The sequence below is a fragment of the Pan paniscus genome, chromosome 8 (assembly GCF_029289425.2).
Source record: "Pan paniscus chromosome 8, NHGRI_mPanPan1-v2.0_pri, whole genome shotgun sequence".
NCBI lineage: Eukaryota > Metazoa > Chordata > Mammalia > Primates > Hominidae > Pan > Pan paniscus.
Window position 1 is genome coordinate 55,556,229 of NC_073257.2, and position 6,000 is coordinate 55,562,228.

A 6,000-nucleotide genomic window follows, 5' to 3' on the forward strand; every position below is an offset into this window, starting at 1 on the left:
TCTGTCAGACAAAAAAAAAAAAGAGAGAGAGAAAGAAAGAAAGAAAGAAAGAAAGAAAGAAAGAAAGAAAGAAAGAAAGAAAGAAAGAAAGAGAAAGAAAGAAAATAAGGCTCTTGGCCTGGCACAGTGGCTCATGCCTGTAATCTCAGCACTTTAGAAGGTTGAGGTGGGAGGATTGCTTGAGCTCAAGAGTTCGAGACCAGCTGGGCAAGATAGTGGGACCCCTGTCTCTACAAAAACAAGTTTGAAAATTATCCAGGCATGGTGGCACACACCTGTAGTTCCAGCTACTTGGGAGGCTGAGGTGGGGGATTGCTTGAGCCCGGGAGGTTGAGGCTGCAGTTAGTCATGATTGTGCCACTGTACTTTAGCCTCTCCAAATTTGTAGATCTCATAATTTTAAGTCACCATCCTCCACCAGTCTTTCGTTTTAAGTTGTCGTATAATGACATCAGTTTTTCTTGAATCATATTAGAGTCTGTAGATATGCTTTTCTTATAGATATCCTGCACCCACATAAAAGCTGCATTTTCTCTATTTCTCTGTCCTTCCTTCCTTCCTTCTTTCTTCTTCTTCTTTTTTTTTCCCCCCCTACAGAGCCTCGCTTCCAGGCTGGAGTGCAGTTGTGTGATCTTGGCTTACTTCAGCCTCCACCTCCTGGGCTCAAGTGATTCTCCTGCCTCGGTCTCCCAAAGTGCTGGGATTAAAGGCATGAGCCACTACATTCAGCCAAAAGCTACATTTTCAAGACTAGACAAAAAGGTATTTGGCAAAAAGAGCAAAGTTTCATGTCTGCTAGCATGGCTGCAGTGATGACACTGTGAATTTCCTTTTCTTTTTTTACAATGGTTCTTACACTGGATTAATTTTTCTTGAAATGGTGGGCAACTGCAGCTGCAGACCTCAGTCTACAGTACATATCAATCAATCCACCTTTTTCTTGTACTGTCAAGACTTTTCTCTGCTTTTTGGCAGCACTTCCAGAATCACTAGTGGCACTTCGTACGCATCTCGTTGTCTTCTTCAGATTTATGGTATTGCACTAAACATGAAAAATACATGAGAACCACGAGAGATTACTTTTCACTGTGATACACAATCTACAGGAGAGACAAGTGCTCACACGGAGATGGCTAGTGTCACATGGCATTTTAAGTGGACACTCGACACCTGAGCTCACTGCAATAGTAGCAGGAGGGGCGACAGAATTACTACAGTAGTACAGTGGGCTCCCATTAATTTATGCAATTATGACTTAATACTGCATCTTTACATTTGTTTACATTTCTCGTGACTGAATGGCACCATGTACTGTGTTTGTGTGCATAACTTTTGATAAATTTTAACTGTTTATAATCGATTTATGTATGTTTTATGGTGGTAAGTGATAAAAATATGCTAGTATTTTCTGCATTCATGACACACCTTTTTCTTAACTTTTTCAATATTTCTAGGCTACAAGGTTCATCTGCAAGTTTCTTCAAATGGTTGCAATGCTTACTGCAACCTCCATCTCCTAGGCTCAAGTGATCCTCCTGCCTCAGCCTCCCAAAGTGCTGGGATTACAAGCATGAGCTACTACATCTGTCCAAAAGCTGCATTTCCAAGACCAGGTAAAAAGGTATTTGGCCAAAAAAGCAAGGTTTCACGTCTGCTGGCATGGCTGATGTGAAGTTTTCCAATACATTTTTGCAATATATTTACTGAAAAAAAAAACTGGGCCAGGTGTGGTGGTTCCTGCCTGTGATCCCAGCAATTTGGGAGGCCAAGGTTGGGAGGGTTACTTGAGTCCTGGAGTTCGAGACCAGCCTAAGCAACATAGCGAGACCCCGTGTCTCTTTTTTTTTTTTTTTTTTTTTGAGACAGAGTTTCACTCTTGTTGCTCAGACTGGAGTGCAGTGTCATGATCTCGGCTCACTGCAACCTCCACCTCCCGGGTTCAAGTGATTCTCCTGCCTCAGACTTCTGAGTAGCTGGGACCACAGGCACGTGCCACCACTCCCAGCTTTTTTTTTTTTTTTTTTTTTTTTGTATTTTTAGTAGAGATGAGGTTTCACCATGTTGGCCAAGATGTTCTCAATCTCCTGACCTTGTGATCTGCCCATCTCGGCCTCCCAAAGTGCTGGGATTACAGGCGTGAGCCATCACGCCTGGCCAACCCCGTGTCTATTTAAGAAGATTTAATTTTTAAAAAAATTTTTTAAGAAAAAATCTGTATGTAGGTGGATCCATGTAGTTCAGACTTGTGTTGTTCAAGGGTCACAATTGTATCTGTGGTGACTGATACGAAACAGATGACCAAAAAATGATAGTTTTATTTCCCCATCTGGTCCCATTTAAAAGAAGTGTTTAGGTCTGAGAATTTTCACACGTACAAGGTTCCACAGTCAGGATGCCAAGGAGCTGCACCCCTCTTGCTGGAGTCCAGCCCTCCCCACCCAACCCTGCTGACTGCTGATGCGCCTTCCATCCCTGTCACACCGTTGTCTCGGGAAGGTTGCGTGAGTGGAGACACACAGCATGGGATCTTTGTAACTGGCTGCTTTCACTAAGCATCATGTTTTTCAGGTCCACCCCAATGCTCTGTGTGTCAGTGGCGTGTTCCTTTCAATTGTGGAATGGTGTTTGCCTGCACAGGGAGACACAGGTAGTTACCTCTTCATGGGAGGACGTGCGGTTGTGTCCAGATTTAGGCGATTATGGATAGAGTTGCTGTAAACATTTGTGCAGAGGTTTTCATGTGAACACAATTTTTCCTTACTCCAGGGAAAATCGTTGTGGGACTGCTGGGCCATGTGGTTTAACACAACTGTCAGAGTGCTTTCCAGTGGCACCTCACTATGGTTTTGATTTGCATTTCCCTAATGACTAGTGTTGATGGTCTCTCACAGGCTTGCTGTCTTCCACATACAGCGTCCTCTTCGGTGAGGGTCCAAGTCTTTTACCCACTTTTGTTTGGATGGTTTTCTAACTGTTGATTTTGAGAGTTCTTTATATATGTCGGACTACTTTCTTTGTTGGATATGTGGTTTGTAGATATTCTCTCCCAGCCTATAGCTGTCTTTTCAGCATCTTTTAATAGTGTCTTTTGCAAAGTTATATTTTTTATTTTGATCAAGTCTAATTGATGGATTTTTGCTTTTACATGCATTTGGCATCATGTCTAAGAACAATTTCCCTAACCTCAAATAATGAAGATTTCTTCCTATGTTTTCTTCCAAAACTTTAAACACTCTCTCTCTCTCTCAGCAAATATGGAGGAAATATTCATGACAATTGCAATCCTGGTTTCTGTAGCTGGTCACATGGTCCTATAACTACCTTCTTCCACTCCCCACTCTGTATTCCCTTTGCCTTCAGGAAGCCTCTGCTGGTTGTGGTTTTTAACCTGGTGGGGAACCTTCATTCCCAAAGGTTCTGGACCATTATTAATCCTGCCTAGATTGGGCTGTTGTGCTTTTCCATTGATCTTAATCACAGGGCATGCCACGAGGGCCCTCCTATACCCCAGACATGCTCTTTCCCAGTCCATTGTGAAGCAGCAGGGCAGTTTCTCCTTGGTGGTCTGGACCAGCCACCCCCACCAGCGTAGTTAACTCCTTCTTTGCCTGTTGATCCAGAGGCATGAAGAGCTTGGCGCCATCAGGTGGCAGCCTAAACTTCCAGGGCAATGGATCATCCCTGTGTCTCTTGGGGGCAGCATTCCTCTCTCTGGAACTAAGACCTCTAGGCCAGCAGAGCATAAGGTGGTGGGGACAAGGAGCAAAACTTTTGCTAGTGGGTCACTAGGGGTGATGGCGAGTAGTGCTATGCTAGGAGTCTTGGCTATGGGAGGAATAGCACCATGTATTGGACACTGATTCCGAGCATATCCAGCCTTCTGAGAGCCTTGCCCCAGCCTTGAAAGGCACTGCCACCGAGCTGCACTGTCACTGAGTCCTTCAAAGGCCATTATTCCACCATCTGTCAAGCCAGCTGCCTCAGGACAGTGGGAGCCTGGAAGGCCAGTGAATTCCATGAACATTGGGCCATCGCGGCATTTCTTTTGCTGTGATGTGAGTTCCTTAACCAGAAGAAATGCTGTGTGGATACCATGACAGTGTAGAAGGCGTTCCGTAAACCCACAGGTGGTAGTTTCAGCAGAAGCACTGTACTCAGGGAGGGCAAATCCATATGCAAAGTGTGTATTCCACTTAGAACAAATACTGCCCGTTCCATGGTGGAAAAGGTCGTAGGTAATCAACCTGTCACTAAGTGGCTGGCTGATCACTCTGGGAGATGGTGTCATACTGGGGACTCAGTGTTGGTCTCTGCTGCTGGTAGACTGGACACAGTGGTGGCTGTAGAGAGTTCGGTTTTGGTGAGTGTGAGTCCACAATCCTGAGCCCATGCATAACCTCATCCCTGCCACCATGGCCACTTTGTTTCTGAGACCCTGGGGTGATGACAGGGGTGGCTGGGGAAAGAGACTGACATCTACAGAATGGGTCATCTTATTTACCTGTTATTAACGTCCTGCTCTGCTGAGGTCACCCTTCAGTGAGCATTCACGTAGACACACATATCATCACATTTTCTGCCCCTTCAGTGAGGTCTATCCACATACCTCTTCCCCAGGCTTATCTGTCACACATCTACCTATCATGTTCCCTGCAAGTCCCTAACCAGCCAGCCAAATTATTGGCCACAGCCCATGAATTGGTATATAATCTCACGTCTGGCCATTTCTCCTTCCAAGCAAACTGCACAATCAGGTACACTGCCCCAAGCTCTGCCCATGGGGAGGGTTACTCTTCACCTTTGTCCTTTAGGGATGTCCTAGAAGGGGGCTGTCATGCTGCAGCTGTCTGCTTTCAGGTGGTACCTGGGTATCACACAGAATCATCTGTAAGGGCCAAGAGAAGGCCTGAGCCTTCTCTCCCTCTGTCATCTGATCCTAGAGAACTCCCCATGAGGCCATTGGTGCAGGCTGGGAGAGAGAAAGCAGTGTACTAGGGGTGGGGACCATGGGCATTTGGGCCATTTATGCAGCCGACTTATGCCTTCAGGGCCTGCTGGGGCCTGTTCACACACAGACCCCTTTCCTCTGATGATGGAGTGCTGCCATGCATGCCCACCTCATGCTTCGTGGGTCAGATAAAACTCAGTTCGTGTTGGTCAGCTCAGGTCACATGGGAACTTGGTGATCCCCAGTTAAGCGTTCAGCAGATGAACAGATGTTTCTCAAAAGGAAAATAGTTATCTGCTGAGGATGGCAGGGCTGTGCACCAAAATCTTAAGGGCCTGTGCTGCGACTCACCTATAGGGGCCTGCCAAAGGCTCCAAACTTATCTGCCACTGATGCTTTGAGCAACATTGGATCTGCTGGGTCACATGGTCCCTGTGGCAGAGCAGCATGCACGGACACCTGGACCTGCTGCACGGCCTTCTCTTGTTCTCAACACCAGCAGCCTTTCAGGTCACTTGTTACATGAGCTGGAGCAACACACCCAAATGAGAAATATGCTTCATCAAAACTCCAAATAGTTCAACTTGCATTATAATTCAGCTAGCCACAGGATGAGATTCTGAGTTTGATTTTCAGCAATCTCAGCTGAGGGGCTACCTGGGCTAAGGGTTTACTTGAGGGCACACAAAGGAGTTTTCAGGTCATTTATGTGATACTTGAGTTGGGAATTGGAATCCCTGAGCTCATTCTTTTATTTCCCCTTTGTCTAGTGACAATAGAAGCAACCATCTAGTATTCATTAGTTTGCTGAAAATGTTTGAAATGCCCTATACACAGTCACCCAGATCCTAGCTTCTTATAAAGTGGTTGATAGGAGTCTCCAATGGTGATATTTGTGTATCTCTATTGCCAGATTATGCCATGAACTATCAGTGCTCTGTTATTGGAAATAGAGTTATTAACAACTTTAAATGAAATCTGTTTAGAGAACCAATTCCAGAAACCCCAGAACAAACCCAGAAAACTCATTCTCAAAATTCTGTTCCTCTAGA